Genomic DNA, 17332 nt, shown 5'->3' with positions numbered 1-17332 from the left:
TTCTCGATGAACCAAATTAAAAGGTCCAGTCCAGAGAGAATAGCATGGCCCGCCAGACATTGAGGATTGAAAATCAACCCCTGCCCTCCTCAGGCAGATCAGAGGGAAGTGCAGGAAGCAGGAAAGATGAAAGGTAGAAATTACCTTTGTGGGAAAGGCGAGGTGGCAGCAGAGGGAGACCGCGTCTGGCTTCATGGCAAGGTTAGGAAACAAACACAGGCGGGCTCCCAGTTCCCCTATTCTAAGGGCTGAGGTGATGCCGACCAAAAAAGCTGTTTTTAATGTCAGGTATTTAGTATCTGTGATCTGCAAAGGTTCAAAGGGTGGATCTTGTAGTGCTTGGAGTACCAGAGAGAAGTCCCACAGAGGGCCCAGGACTTATTCTTAAACTGGCCAATGAAGAGGTTCTGAAGAGGCCTGGAGGTGATGTTGCCTGACTCTTTGACTTTCACCCAGGGAGCCTAAAACACTTGAATGACTGCCCATTGAACTCCGGGAATGGATAGAGATAGAGCCAGCTTGAAACTATCCTGGACAAATGTGGCTATGGCAGGGGAACCTTAGTACAGAGGAAGCAGATCGCTCTTAGTATACCAGTATCCGTAGGTACCCCATTGACTGTCATTGGAACTGAATGTAGTGGAACTCCTAGAGGCCTGAATACCTACTGAGAGAGGTGCTATGAAGGCTTTCCATCGGGTAAGGCTGTATTTCTATGAAGTCTAAAATGATGCAGTTAATCTATCTAAGGAATGGTGGACTGCCAGTCAGAAAACTTAATGCCAAAAGCATAATCAACACAGGTGTCATGCCGCTGCAGGGTTGGCGGGTGTGGAATCGCTGGAGTTTTTGTCCGCCATATAGTTTCTCCTCACTGCCAGTCACTGCACCGTTCTAGTCGTTGCATGCAAACGCGACCGGAAGTATAAACTACTCCGCTTCCGGGTCGCGTACGGGTTGCAACGTTTCCGGGTTCCCTCCTGTGTTGCTGCCGCTCTCGCTACTGGTGTCTACTCCGCTGGCTACTTGTCGCCTTTTGTTCCCGTGCCTTTCTGTTTTTTCCTCCTTTTCTCTTGCCCTCGTTTCTGTGCTACTTAGCCCTGTTCCTTCTTTCCTCTTCCTTCCCTGTTCGTCTTCAATTTCCCTCTCTCTTCTCTGGCTGTATCAGACCCTTGCCTGCTTACCGGACTGCCTGTGTTTTGCCCTTGTACCTGATTGATCCGCTGCCTTCCAGACCCTTGCCTGCTTACCAGACTGCCTGTGTTTTGCCCTTGTACCTGATTGATCCGCTGCCTTCCAGACCCTTGCCTGCTTACCGGACTGCCTGTGTTTTGCCCTTGTACCTGATTGATCCGCTGCCTTCCAGACCCGTGCCTGCCAACTTCCTCCAGCGCACTCTGTCATCTTCACTTATCCTACAAGAAGGACACCTTCTAGGGTTTTTTTTGTGCCTCCTGGCTTTTTTCCCCTGAGTGCCGCTCCCGGTGGGATAACCCCCGTGCCCCTATTTTTAGAGGCACGGTGGCATCCTATCGAGGGCGTCCTTAGCTGCACAAAAAAAAGGAGAAGCCTCCAAGAAGCAAAGAAGGGAAACCCAGGAAGAAAGTGGAAGGTGAGGAGTTGGGGGAAGGGGGAGAATCTGTCTTTTCGTCCGACGAAGAGGACATCACCGACCTTTGTGACAGTTTGCAACGCCCGCAGGAAATTGAGATGGCAACACCCCAGCAAGTACAGGAACTTGTAGCTGCCGTCCAAAATCTTAACCTGGAGGTCCAGAACCTCAAGGCAGCCAACGCAGCCTTGCAGCTAAGAGTGACTGAATGAGATCGGCCCTCTGCTGACCTACCCTCGCTCCCTTTGGTGTCAGGCAAATTCGATGGATCACCTAAGCGAGTGAAGGAGTTCTTGGACGCATGCAATCTCCACTTTTCCTTCCGCCCACAGACATTCACCTCAGATCATGCCAAGGTAGGATTTATGATTACCCACATGACGGGTAACGCTCTGGCGTGGGCCACCCCTTTGGTTAACCAACCTGATCCTGTGCTGCAAAACTACGATGATTTCAAAACTCTGTTACAGCAGACATTTCTACGCACAGAAAGTACCTTTCTGGCATCTGAGGACCTTTTGGACATCCGCCAAGGAAGCACAGACCTACTCACCTACATCACTACCTTCAAACAGATAGCTGCAGAAGCGGGCTGGCAGGAACAGGCTCAATATGCCATTTTCCGTCGAGGATTGAGAGAGGATCTCAAAGATGAGTTGGCACGGATTGACCGTCCTACATCCTTTTCGGATCTCATAACGGCCACTCTTCGGATTGATTTTCGACTCTCGGAACGGCGGTCAGAATGAAAAAAGACCAAATTCTACAGTCACCTCCCCTTGAGACTCAGTCACCTTCCTCTTAACCACCTTCTGGTCAAGGCAAAGAAGAACCGATGAAAATCGGAACCGCTCGCTCACCGCTCTCCCCAGAGGAAAGTAAGAGACGACGGGATGGCAATGTGTGCATGTATTGCGGAGCCTCTAACCACCTGCTTTGGGACTGTCCCGATGTCCCTCCGAGGCATTCGGGAAACGAGCGCCCTCGGAAAGTATCAGGACGCACTCCCGAGGGGCCGTTCCAAGTCCTTATGCAACTCTATCGGTGTCATCTTCAGGTATACCGGAGGACTCCAGGTTGATGGTTCTCACAGTTACTCTTACTCTGGGCAAGACCGATATCTTAACCCAGGCCTTACTCGACTGCGGTGCAGCCGGCAACTTCATCGATACCCTGTGGGCAGAACAGAAGGGTATCCGTCGTCTGGCTAAACAGGAGGATCAGAAGGTCGAAGGAGTTGATGGAGAGCCTTTGAGTTCCGGTATGATTACCCACACCACCGAAGAACTGAAACTAAGCATTCAGCAGCATTCAGAAAGAATTTCATTTGATATCATTCGAGCAGCCCACTTCCCTATCATACTCGGGATAGGCTGGCTCAGAAAACACAACCCTCACATTGATTGGGCAAAGAATGTGCTCAGTTTTCAGTCCGCCTTTTGTAAGGCAGAATGTTTGCCAGGACCAAGTTTTGAGACAGTTCAGACCACCAGTGTTTTCGATTCCAGACTCATCCATTGTCTACCTCATCATCTTCAGGAATACGCCGAAGTGGTGACACCTAGCGATCTTCTTTCTCACCGACCAGAAGACTACTGCCTGGATCTCATTCCCGGTGCACTTGTACCATTTTGTAGGATGTTCCCTTTGTCTCTCAGGGAGAAACACGTCCTCCGGGAATACCTGGATAATAATCTGGCCAACGGGCTCATAAGACCTTCGAAATCCCCGGCTGGGGCTTCCCTATTTTTTATCCCAAAGAAGGACTCCCAAGAGCTGAGACCCTGTATTGACTACAGGGGCCTAAATAAGGTGACCATTAAGGACAGATGCCCAATGCCTCTTATCACTGAAATCATTCAAGCCGTTCATGGCGCCAAGATTTTTACGAAACTGGATCTTCGGAACGCCTACCATCTTCTCCGGATTCAAAAGGGGGATGAATGGAAGACAGCTTTCAGGACCCCCTATGGGTTATTCGAATACCAGGTGATGCCCTTTGGGCTTGTGAATGCCCCGTCTGTATTTCAGCGATTTATGGACCGACTTTTTTCATACCTGCTATGTCAGACCACAATAGTCTATCTTGACGACATATTGGTGTACTCAAGAACTCCGGAGGAACACGAAGTCCATGTAAAAGAAGTCTTCCAGAGACTTAGAGACAACCACCTCTCAGTCAAATTAGACAAATGTGTGTTTTCCGCTACGTCTATCCCTTACCTGGGATTTATACTATCCAGTCGGGGTATAGCCATGGATCCCCGCAAGGTGTCCGCCATCCTAGAATGGCCCTCTCCTAAATCCATCAAAGATGTTCAATGATTCCTGGGACTGGCGAACTTTTATCGGAAGTTCATTTCCAATTTCTCCCACCGGATAACACCCATTACCACCTTACTCAAGAAGTCTTCCAATCCGTTTTCCTGGTCCAACGAAGCTGAAGACAGTTTTTGCAATCTTAAGGAAGCTTTCTGTACCGCTCCCATCCTTCAACAGCCAGATCAAGATCGACCCTTCATTGTTGAAACGGATGCTTCTTCATCGGCCATCAGGGCCGTACTTTTACAAGAACGTCAAGGAGTGGAACATCCTGTCTCATATTTTTCCAAAACACTCAATACCAGCCAAAGAACTACTCAGTCATAGGGCGTGAGCTGTTGGCCATGAAGTCAGCCTGTCTGGAGTGGCACCATCTTCTACAGGGAGGCAAACATCCATTCTCCATAAGAACCGATCACCATAACCTACAGGTCCTACGACAATTCGAGTGCTACAACACGCGTCAAGCACGTTGGGCCCATTTCTTTGCCCAGTTTGATTTCGATGTTACCTACATCCCCGGGCAACAAAATCTTGTTGCGGACTCTCTATCTCGTAGAGGAGACTACATGTCCGGACCAGACGAATCACACGATCTGATGTTTCCACTACCCAGACGAATAGGTGTTCTGTCCACCTTTCTAAAGCAGGTGAAAGAGGCATCTGAAGGCAGTTTCAAATCCGAGAACCATCCTCAAGACATCTTCTACGACATCAAGGAAGGGCTCTATTTTGTGGAAGGCAAATTGTATCTACTTACCCCTGAGTTCCGGAAATTGGCAATAAACTGGTGTCACGACTCAAAGTTGGCAGGTCTTAGAGGCACCAAGGGCACTTTGGACTATCTGCAGAGACACTTCTATTGGCCAGAAATGAAACGAGACGTGGACTGTTATGTACAATCCTGCACAAGTGTTCTCGTCTCAGACCATTAGGACTTTTGGAACCAAATTCTGTTCCTGATGGTCCTTGGGAAGTCGTTTCCACGGATTTCATCGTAGATTTACCTCCTTCCAAGGGTTCATGTGTATAATGGTGGTAATCAATTTCTTCACAAAAATGGCTCACTTCTCTCTGTTACCAGGGGTTCCAACAGCGGCGGGTATGGCCGAGACCTTTATCAAGGACATCTTCCGCATCCACGGAGTTCCTAAGAAAATCATCTCTGATCGAGGTAGTCAATACACCTCTCGATTTTGGAAGAGTTTATGCAACCGTCTAGGCATTGAGAGAGCCTTAACGTCTGGGTTTCATCGCCAGTCCAATGGACAGACGGAACGCCTAAATGCCACCTTAGAACAATACCTTCGATGCTATGTGAATCTCCAACAGGACAATTGGGTCTCTCTACTTCCCTTGGCTGAGTTCTCTTATAATAATTCCTTTCACTCTACTCTCGGTCTCATCCCTTTTTTCTGTAACTATGGTTACCATCCGCGGTCCATACTGCCCGTTTCTGGCATCACCACCGGCTTACCTACTGTTGATTCCGCTCTCACCATATTGCGAGACGTTCACCTTCAGGCTAAACAAAACCTTAGCGAAGCACAAATGAGGTACAAGGTTCAGGCTGACAAACACCGTAAGCCAGTCCCTGATTGGGGGGTAGGTTCTAAGGTTATGTTGTCCACAAGATACTTACCTCGATGGGCACACCCTTCCAAACTTTCTCCTAGATTTCTGGGTCCTTACGAGATCTTACAAGCTATCAACCTGGTGGCTTTTCATTTAAAACTACACAAAAGTCTTCATAGGGTTCACCCCGTGTTTCATGCTTCACAACTAAAACCTTTCCATGAATTTGTGATTCCCGATACCGCCGGGGAAGACTGGAATACCTGGTGCGATGGAAGGGATATGACTGGTCGGAAAACTCTTGGGAACCAGCCTCTCATGTCCATGCCCCACTTTTAGTGCGCAGATTCTATCACTTTCACCCTGGCAAACCTGGGGGGAGCCCCCCTAGGAGGGGGCATACTGTCATGCCGCGGCAGGGTTGGCGGGTGTGGAATCGCTGGCGTTTTTGTCCGCCATAGAGTTTCTCCTCACTGCCAGTCACCGCACCGTTCTAGTCGTTGCACGCGAACGTGACCGGAAGTATAAATTACTCCGCTTCCGGGTCGCGTACGCGTTGCAACGTTTCCAGGTTCCCTCCTGTGTTGCTGCCGCTCCCGCTACTGGTGTTTACTCCGCCGGCTATTTGTTGCCTTTTATTCCCGTGCCTTTCTGTTTTTTCCTACTTTTCTCTTGCCCTTGTTTCTGTGCTACTTAGCCCTGTTCCTTCTTTCCTTTTCCTTCCCTGTTCGTCTTCAATTTCCCTCTCTCTTCTCTGGCTGTATCAGACCCTTGCCTGCTTACCGGACTGCCTGTGTTTTGCCCTTGTACCTGATTGATCCGCTGCCTTCCAGACCCTTGCCTGCTTACCGGACTGCCTGTGTTTTGCCCTTGTACCTGATTGATCCGCTGCCTTCCAGACCCTTGCCTGCTTACCGGACTGCCTGTGTTTTGCCCTTGTACCTGATTGATCCGCTGCCTTCCAGACCCGTGCCTGCCAACTGGATTGCTCTCCCATACCGAACTTCCTCCAGCGCACTCTATCATCTTCACTTATCCTACAAGAAGGACACCTTCTAGGGGTTTTTTTGTGCCTCCTGGCTTTTTCCCCTGAGTGGCGCTCCCGGTGGGATAACCCCTGTGCCCCTATTTTTAGAGGCACGGTGGCATCCTATCGAGGGCGTCCTTACCTGCACAAAAAAAAGGAGAAGCCTCCAAGAAGCAAAGAAGGGAAACCCAGGAAGAAAGTGGAAGGTGAGGAGTTGGGGGAAGGGGGAGAATCTGTCTTTTCGTCCGACGAAGAGGACATCACCGACCTTTGTGACAACAGGTGCCCTGCTGCATCAGTCTCCTTGTAGCACTTGTTTTTCAATGGCACAGGTCAGGTTCAAATGTTGCAGGTGCCCTGTTTGACTGCTGTGACACCAAAATCACTGCTGACAGAGGTTGATTTAAATAAGTACCTATGATCAAAACCATAATAGTTGTGAGGAACTATCTGTCTGGAGGCAGGATAATCTCTAGCAATAAGTCATACCCGGGTTATGGTATGGTTACTGATAGTACACACAATTAATTAAAGCCATGGAGGTCATTACAACCTTGGTGCTAAGTGCACCAACTTTACCACCATGGTGTAAACTCTGTTTACACCATGGTGGATGGCGGATTTACCGCCCCATTCCAAGGTGAGTGGGGCGGTAAATCCCCATTTCCCATTTTCCCTTCCCCATTCCCATTTTTGCCCCATAGGGCATAATAGGAGGGGGGAAGGCGCTAATTACGCCGCCGTAAATTACGGCGGCGTAATTAGCACCATGGCGGGTTAGCGCCATGGATTTTAACGCCTGCTAAAAGCAGGCGTTTAAATCAGAATCAGGCGTTAAGGGTTAACGGTGGCGTTAACCCTTAACGCCTGAGTTGTAATGAGGGCCCATGTCTGATTTGTTCCATTCTCATGTCACATGATTTATAAGCAGTACCACTTGCAATCTTGCAGTGGTTTATCCACATGTAATCAACCCGGTTCTTGTAAAGAATTTGCTAGAGTAATTCCGAAGCATCAAAGGAATGGTTCGGTCAGAAAATATTATTGGCCCAAAGATGGACAATAATAAAACAAATAACTAAAATTTATATATTTTGTAGTCCCTATGCAAAGTTTCGAGCAAATGAAGCTCAAACTTTAAAATTGCAAGCACTAGGGGGCATCCATTTTGTGAAATGGATGCCGCCTGTGCTTGCATTTGCGGCACTAATGAAGGAAAAGCCAGCAATCTCTAGTAAATAAAAGCTACCACTGGGTGGCTTTTGCTTCATTGGTGCTGGACTCGGAGGACAGGGACCAGAGACTACAGGCAGGAAAGCTGCAGCTGCATCTCACTAAGAGCTTTTTTTTTTTCTTAAATAAGCACAAGCTGTGGTTTTTTTTCTATGTTTTCCAGGCTGGAGGAGCCCGGTAAACTTAGAAATAAAACCGCAGCTTTTAAAACGTTGTATTTATGTTTGCGGTAGCTTCAGCTTGGAGCCCTCTCGGCTCCAAGCTGAAGCTACCGCAAACATAAATACAACGTTGTTGTGTTTCAAAAATGCGGCGATTTTTCTTTCTAAGTTTCTCATGCTCCTCCAAGCCAGAGGAGCCTGAGAAACTTAGAAAGAAAAACCACAGTGTTTTTTAAACACAACCGCGTTGTGTTTCTGCCTGCTGTGGCTATCACTTTGGGTCTCTGGTGCACTGGATACCCAAAGTGAAAGCCAAGGCAGGCAGAAACACAACGCGGTTGTGTTTCCATGCCGCTGCGTTTCTGCCTACAGCAGCTTTCACTTTGGAGCTCTCGGGCTCCGCGTGGGGAGCCCGAGAGCTCTAAAGTGAAAGCTGCTGTAGGCAGAAACACAACGCGGGTGTTTAGAAATGCTGCAGTGTTTCTGCCTACAGCAGCTTTCACTTTGGGACTCTGGGGCTCCCCGCGGGGGGGCCCGAGAGCCCCAAAGTGAAAGCTGCTGTAGGCAGAAACACAACGCGGTTGTGTTTCCGTGCCACAGTGTTTAGAAATACGTTTTTGTATTTGTAAATGCTGCAGTTTTTAAAAATCCAAAAACGTTGTTATTCTGAATGCTGCAGCTTTCGCTGAGAGTCTCCTGGACTCCCTCAGGGTTGGGGGAGCCCAGGAGATTCCCAGCGAAAGCTGCAGCATTCAGAATAACAACGTTGTTGTATTTGTGATTGCCGTGGTTTTCCAACCACAGCAATCACAAATACAACGTTATATTTTTAATTGGTGCGCCTCGGCTTTTTGCCTTCATTTTACGTTTTCTGTGCTTCCCTGGGCTTGGAACATGAAATGAAAGTGAAGGCAGCCTCCTCAGCTCTGCTTAGGCTGCAGTAAGCAAAAGCTTCTAGTAGGAGGTTTTTGCCGCTTGTTTAGTGCTGCAAAGGCAGAGCCGAGGAGGCTACCTGAAATCACAAAATGGATGCCCCCTAGTGCTTGCAATTTTAAAGTTTGAGCTTCATTTCCTTGAAACTTTGCATAGGGACTTAAAAAAATATATATTTTAGGTATTTGTTTTATTATTGGCCATCTTTTTGGCAAATAATATTTTCTGCCCGAACCATTCCTTTAAGGGACTCCTTGAGGTACAAGGGAGATATCAGGGAAGGTCCACAAAAGTATACATTGAATTAGAACAAAATATATAACTGAGTATTCTTTCAAGGTGGTGCCCGCTCCACACTTCCATACTCACAACAACCCTGTGAGCTCAGACCTGCTATGTGGATTCTAGGCTCAGCCAGCAGAACAGTAGGCAGGACATCTGTGTCTCTTTGATCCCTTGGGAGGTTGAGTAACACCTCTCCTGCAAAGGAAACGCCAAGCAGGAGGACTTCTGGGAACCATGCTTCAAAGGGGCACACCGATAACATAAGGGCCAGCCTCACACAAGGGTGGTGCATACCAAAGGTCCTAGAACAGTGAGACAGAGCAGAAGGGACTAGAGGAAGGGTTCCTCAATCTTAGTTTTCTGAGGGATTTTCTTTCTTTTCTATTTCACTTCCTGTAGAGCAGAACACTTTGGGTATGGTGCAAGAGGGCAAAGGTCACTGGTTACCTTGACAGGGATTGGACCCCTTAAGGCAAGCTTGGTTTTATGCAATCCCATGTGACCGTTTAACTGTATAAGGAAGGGGTCTCCCACTCCTTCTTTGATTTCCTTTTGGACTTTCAAGACAAGAAGAATATGGGTTGACCCTATTGGAAAGAGCAGTTCTTTCCAAAGTCCTCCAGTTGTGAGGTGAAGGCAGGTGTTCCAAGGCAGGGGCAAACTCTGTCCCCTTACCATCTCCAGTGAACTTCGACAGCTGTTGGATGAAAACCTGCACTCTCTGCTAGCTGCACCAGAACCCATACTCCTCACGGGGGTTGAAGGACTCCTGAATTTGCCAGCTAGCCTCCCTTGTCTGGGAGGGATGAGAAAAAGTACCTATCTGGCTATGGCCTATCCTGCTATGTGGATTCTAGGCTCAGCCAGCAGAACAGTAGGCAGGACATCTGTGTCTCTTTAATCCCTTGGGAGGTTGAGTAACACCTCTCCTGCAAAGGAAACGCCAAGCAGGAGGACTTCTGGGAACCATGCTTCAAAGGGGCAAACCGATAACATAAGGGCCAACCTCACACAAGGGTGGTGCATACCAAAGGTTCTAGAACAGTGAGACAGAGCAGAAGGGACTAGAGGAAGGGTTCCTCAATCTTAGTTTTCTGAGGGATTTTCTTTCTTTTCTATTTCACTTCCTGTAGAGCAGAACCCTTTGGGTATGGTGCAAGAGGGCAAAGGTCACTGGTTACCTTGACAGGGATTGGACCCCTTAAGGCAAGCTTGGTTTTATGCAATCCCATGTGACCGTTTAACTGTATAAGCAAGGGGTCTCCCACTCCTTCTTTGATTTCCTTTTGGACTTTCAAGACAACAAGAATATGGGTTGACCCTATTGGAAAGAGCAGTTCTTTCCAAAGTCCTCCAGTTGTGAGGTGAAGGCAGCTGTTCCAAGGCAGGGGCAAACTCTGTCCCCTTACCATCTCCAGTGAACTTCGACAGCTGTTGGACGAAAACCTGCACTCTCTGCTAGCTGCACCAGAACCCATACTCCTCACGGGGGTTGAAGGACTCCTGAATTTGCCAGCTAGCCTCCCTTGTCTGGGAGTGATGAGGAAAAGGACCTATCTGGCCCTTGAGCCTCTGAATTGGGAGACACAGCACCAGAGAAACAAAGGTAGCTGGATTCCTGTGTTGTGCGACTTAGAATCATATTTGAGCTAGAGCTGGACGCCTTTGAATCCTCCATTGCCTGTGGTAATGCCTTTGGCAATAACTTCGAACCTCAAACCTCTGTGTTGCAGCATTGAACCAGTTACCTGCATCGAGCCAGTAAAGCTCATCACCTGCCCAGCTCGAAAAAAGAAGCTCATCACTGCGGAAGTCTTCAAACTGACATGTCTTAGAAGAGCACCTTGAACCACCCAGAAATTCCGATCAAAACGTCCCTCTAACCGGCTTGACCATTGAACCTAACCTGGTGGACACTTTGTACCACACCATTCTGATGCTGCATTGATTAACACAGAGCTTCACATCGAGCCTGACTCAAAACCAACTGGCTGCCTGGGTCGCTGCGACTCGTTTAATTTAAAACTGATTCGACCCATACCCACGTTGCTGCTGAGAAGAAGAGACTAAGACACCGTTTAAGAAGTCTAACCCCCATTGTCCACTTTTGGGACCCAGAGACTGATAAGCCACTCATTTGCATATTACGTTCAAATGTCTTTTTAGAAGTGACAGTGTTGCAAGTTCTTGCTTATCCCCCACCCTGACTGGTTCATTACCTAGTGTGCTTTCACCTTCTCGTTCTGCATTTTCTATTTTCTTTCCACAATGGTGGGTTTTTGCTAGTGTTTTTTATAATCCGTTATCTTGAATATTGGTATGTTTAATTAAAGTATATATTTGTATAGAACCTTGATTGGACATTCCTTTTTTCTGGATTCTTGAGCTATTGCTTCTTGGGTTGCTACTGTTAACACATTCACACCCCTCTTAAGAGTCTATCTTGCCCTCGGTCGACATTCCCACAAAAGGCGAAGGAGGCATGTCTCTTGACTGTGCCTGTCTTGCTTTTGTGCTTGGGATCACTCTTGGCTTGTAGTAGTGTGAGGGCTGAGTAGCCAGTTTAGACACTATTCGTCCGTGTCCTCCTGCGCAGAGGTCATTTCAACACAGTGGTTGATAAACCCTTTCATTGGAGGCCCCCCCTTTCCTACACATGAGCAGACTGAAACCTTGGAGAAGTGTGGTGCAGCCAGGGTTGGTTACTGAAATCAACCCTTCACACCAAGATATGGAGGGAGCCAGCTGACACCTTTCTGCTTCAAATCAAAAGGGATGTGTCCCAGCCTAATCCAATGGGAAAGCCAGTGACCACACAGGGAGTCCGTCGTTGTTCAAGACAAAGTTCAATGCCCATGTCATTAGAATTACACCTGTAATGTAATGTAACCTCGCTATATTGGCGGACTATGTATCATGTTCACATCCTGTAAATAAGTTTCATGTTCATATCCTTTAAGTAATCACTTTGCCTGCCCGACTCCGGGTTACATGTAACTGGTTCTCTCCAGCGCCCTGATGCCTCAGGGCTTGTGTGCGCTATACAAATGAAATAAATTAGTAAATGCATAGATAAACAACATGCTGCCTCACACACATCCCAGATAAAAACACACACATGCACGATAGATACGTCTGTCCTCACCTCGTATACGAGTTGCTTGTTGCCTGATGTAGAATACATTTTTGCGCGCACACTCACTCACAGCCCTACTCCTCTGAGAAAAGAGTATGGAAACCGAGGAAGAAAGTGCACATCAGGGACAATTGATACATATATCTAAGAGAGAATATCATCTTTACAAATCCAATACTGCCACATTAACTGCTAAAGACAGGTCTCACAGAACATGGGGCCTCATTATGAGTTTGGAAGGAATTTGGTGGCAAATATGGCAAATTCCTGCCAGATCTGATTACTGTTACCACCACTTGGTCCCGTGGACTTACCAAGGGATTGACAGTGGCGGTAGGGCAGTGTAATTCCCCATTTTTGGAGTCCATAGTACTCCATGGGGATTTGTGATGTATTTACGGCTGGTGGAATTACCGTGCTGTAAATCCACTGATTTTTGGAGGAAAAGTGGAGGATTTACCTCGAGCAATAAACTGGAGATCAATCCGTCATATTCCTCTAAAAATCTGGGGTTTTACCACACAGTAATTCCACCAGCAGCAAATCCGCCAAAACGTATAATTTGGCGGTGTGAGCAAAACAGTGGTAATTCCGTTATCGCACAAAAAAGTGTTGGTTATGTAATTTCTGCCACTTTTTTCCTGCACTGCCAAACTTGTTATGGGGCCCCTTGTCTGGTGTTTGGTGCTCGAAAATAATAAGTACAGCGTTACAAGGAGATTTGCATCTCCCATGCAGGTGAACAGCTCAATTCCTGCCCTTTCTCAATACTACCCCTAGGGCTGCAAGGCAGCAAGCACAAAAGTCTATCCACACCGTGAATCACAATTTAGCAATGAGACGCGCCTTATCTTCGCCAGGGCCTGTCCCCTGTGGCAGCCAGACTCTACTCAATATTGTCTTAAAGAATCGACCATTCTGATGTGCTGATGGTATTTATTTGAATAAAAATCCAATCTGCAGACGGGTTCTGTGTGACGCCCTCCCCACTCACGTTATTCCCTGTGACTCCCCTCCCCCACTGACAGATACGCATGTTTCTATTGCTGAATCGTCCGTAATCTGCATCTATTATGCAGCTTTAAATTAGCCTGCAGTTACCAGTCTTTGTTTTTTTTGGATCTGCGGGCTTTTTTTTGCGGAGGCCTGCAGGATTCGCAACCCATTCGGTGGCCACAATAAAGGTCGGCTTCCGTGCTGCCCGGAGTGACAGAGCGTGTAGTCTCCACTGAGCACGAGAATTACCCTCAGGGCTCCAGCGAGAAAGCGGCCAAGGTCAGGAGTGACTCATGTCAGCGTAAGATGACAGGAGATCGATTCGCTCTGTGAAATGAGTGTTCGGCTGCCAGATCCCCAGAAACCCAGCGGGGCCATTCATTTAATTGTACAAACCATCTCACACCTGAAAGTCTAGCACCCTTAGCCTGAGCTAAACCAGTCACACCAGAGAGGGGTATATGTTGGTAACCAAAGTCCAGTACAAGCTTGGAATTTAACAAAAACACACACCGGTGCAGCATAGCTTGCACAACAGAAGACTGCATATCACGAGGCAATCTGGCAAACAGAAAATGGCAAGCAAGAGCTTGCTGCATATTGCAATCTTAGCATGACTGAAATGTGATAGCTGTAGCTGGAAGGTTTTGAAATAATCATAACCACCAGCATGGTTATGGCCAAACCACCAGATAATTGTTTTTCAGCCTGCTAGACCATCACATAAGGGCAAAACCCTTATGCAATTCAGGCCTGGCTCCACCCAGAAAGGGGCAGTCCAGCTCAAAATGCTAGTCCACACCCCTTCTGCACGAGATCACAAGCAACCTCAGGCATCTTTTGGCCTCACTGGTCATCATCAGTGAGGCGTTGCTTTTGGCCGCTTTCGACACAGTAGACCACCAGGCACCTATGGACAACCTACATTGGCGCATGGGGATCAGCAACCTTGTCCTACACTAGTTCAAGTTCTACCTCACCAACCGCCAGCAGTTTGTTCAGATGGACTCCTCTAGATCGCCAATGCTTCCCGTCACCTGTGTAGTCCCGCAGGGTTCCGTCTTCTCCCCAGTGATCTTCTATCTGTAGATGGAGCCGCTGGGAGCCCTCATAGCCACACACAAAAGCCACATCCACCAATACACCAACGACACACAGCTATACCTCAAGATCGACTCCATCAAGGACAGCCATTGGCCCAAAACCTGCCTCTCGCTGATACAGTCCTGGATGTCCAGTGCAAACTTGAAGCTCAACCCCTGTAAAACCGAATTCCCACTCCTCATCAACAACACCGAACACTGAGACATAAAGACCTGGCTATCAACCATAAACTCTGAGCGCTTCACACCCAAACTCACCTCCTGCGCCAAGTCACTCGGTTTTCCACTTCAACAAACACCTTTCCTTCAAGACACGAATAGCTAAGAATACTCAGACAGCTTGGTATCAGCTCTCCCTCCTGTTGAAAGGCAAGCCCTTCCCCCTTCGGGAGAGCGTTAGATCCCCCGTTCAAGCACTGGTCCTATCTCACCTGGATGGGGGCAATTCACTCCTCAAAGGTCTCCCATCGTCCTCCCTTATGCCCCTGAGACGTGACCTACATGCAGCTGCACACCTCTCCAGAGGTCTTTGCAGAAATGACTACAACACCCTGGCCCTCATTGACCCTAACTGGCTCCCACTGCGCGCACAAATCACTTTCAAATCTTGCTGCATCAACTATAAGGCAGTCATCCTCAAGTCCCCCAGATACCACGCAGAGAAACTCAGCATCTCTGGCAGACAGCGCACCACCAGAAGCCAGGACACATGAAGACTTGAAATCCGCCGCTGCAAAAAGGAAAGGACCAGAAAACAAGCCTTCTCTTCCTACACCCCAAGACTATGGAACCTCCTCCCATCAGTATCAGACTCGCCCCTACGCTCCTACAATTCAGAAAAGAACTCAAGACCTATCTCTTTATGGAGTCTCTCCTCCTCAATACTTAGGCTGTCACGTCGCCCCTCCAACACCTGACTCTATAGTCGCTATCTGCCCCTCTCCTCCCCGCCACCAGTTAGAGCTGTACCCCTCCTCTGTGCCCCTCAGTATTCTACCCGCTGCTGTATATCTGTTCTGCTGTTACCTTTGAAACGTGCTCTGTTATGTATCTGTATTGTTGTATACCTCTATAAAGCACACTGTTGCTTCTCAAAGCGTGGTCTGCACTAAAAACAAACATAATAATTATAAGAGCTTGGGTCTCTGGGCAAAGCACTTGCAAGAATAAACACTCTGACCTTGACTAAGTATAGTCCTTGATCAAGGACCAGAAACTGACACTGATACGGAAGCCAGACAATGGAGATTCCAGATAGTCATCACCCGGATCTAGACCAGACCAGCACCTAATCTAAACACCAGCTGCAAACCAGAGAGGGGCCGAGAAGAATCTGGTCATGCAATTGATATTGACACTTCCCTACACCTGCACCAAAATAATGATGCATCAAGAAGAACTTAGGGCATAGGTGGTGGGAACCACCAAAAAATCAGAACCCTCTGTGGGAGAGGGGGAGGCATTACTGGTTGGGCAATGCCTTGTGGCGATCGTTAGAAGCCTGAGCAAAGTACCAGGGTACTAATAGTACATTTTCGTGAATTTAGAAATGGCATTGAGACCATTTCTCAACTCGAGAAGAAAAAACAGAACAAAATGGCTGCCAGGGATCAAGGAGACTGCACATAGTCCCTTCTCCCTTGCTATGGTGGCCAGACAGAGAACATTAAGGAACTTCCAGGGACGAGGCGTGTGTCCCTCAAAGTGAGGTAAGTCTTTGTCAGCCAGGTACTAATATAAGATGGTTAGATGTGAGGAGGTCCAACCAAAAGTTGAAACAATGGCTTTGACCAAAAAATATACTTGTCAGGAGCAAAGTATTGCCATGTGGCTGAAATCATGCAACCCAAGCAGCATGGCAACACACTGAGGTGAAATTAGAAAACCTCTGGGGATCTTTGACACAAATGCACCCAATGACAGAATAGACAATAGTTTTAGAACCTGTAAGATCTGCATCACTGATAGAGGCTCAGGGAAGGATCCACAAAGCCGAAGACTGAACATGGCCAGGGATAGACTAGCAATTCTAATAGTAGAGTATTCATAAGGGACTGGACACAAGTCTGTCATCAACAAATCCCCATCAATTTTGCAATAGAAAAAACAAGCCCAACGATACTCAGTCAATAAAGTCTAAATAGGAAGAGAAATGCTTCTTGACGACCCACGCAGACCATTGTGTGTCAAATTACTGAAACAATCGACACAGTGTGTGCCTATAGTTTAATACGGACGGCTCACAACTACGAATTTCTGCTTGCCAATATATGAAAATTCATCCCCTACCAGTGCAAGAGAACTAAAAACAAATCTGCAGAAGGGCACTTAAGCAGTAGTTATTGATACATAAACACATGCAGAGAAAAGGGCTGATGCCATGTTAGTCTGTTTTTAATAAAGCAACAGAACCCAAGGAGTGGGGGGGCATTACCGGTTGGGCAATGCACCTGGAGTGATAGTTACAAACGAGAGCAAAGTGAGAGCTTTAACATATCCCTGGGAGCATTAACCAACTGGTAATGACCCCCCTGCGGGTTCCATTGCTATTAGTACCCCCAACACGTGTTTCTCAACTCGAGCAAAAAAAGCTAAGAAAATGTCAGCCAGGGATCGGGGGAAAAAGGGACTACACCTAGTCCCTTTTCCCTTTCCATGGTGGCCATTAAAAAGATTTTAAAAAAAGAAAACAAAGAAAATGGCTGTCATGGAATGGGGTGAAGGGACTACAGGTAGTCCCTTCTCCGTTTCCATGGTGGTCTGAGGAAGAAAGGAATGGAACTCCGAGGGATGCAGCACTGCAAACCTTGGCAGTTGAGTCTTTGTCAGTCTGGTAGGGACTCAGCAAGAGCTATTCAGATCGATTGGTACAATCTGATCGTCCCTTGCCAGGTACTAATATGAAACAAAATCCACATTTGTATATCTTTTATTGGACTTACTGAAAAC

Source organism: Ambystoma mexicanum, chromosome 11, assembly GCF_040938575.1.
Source record: "Ambystoma mexicanum isolate Mex_15411 chromosome 11, UKY_AmexF1_1, whole genome shotgun sequence".
In the NCBI taxonomy this organism is placed as follows: domain Eukaryota; kingdom Metazoa; phylum Chordata; class Amphibia; order Caudata; family Ambystomatidae; genus Ambystoma; species Ambystoma mexicanum.
This window is presented reverse-complemented; position numbering follows the sequence as displayed.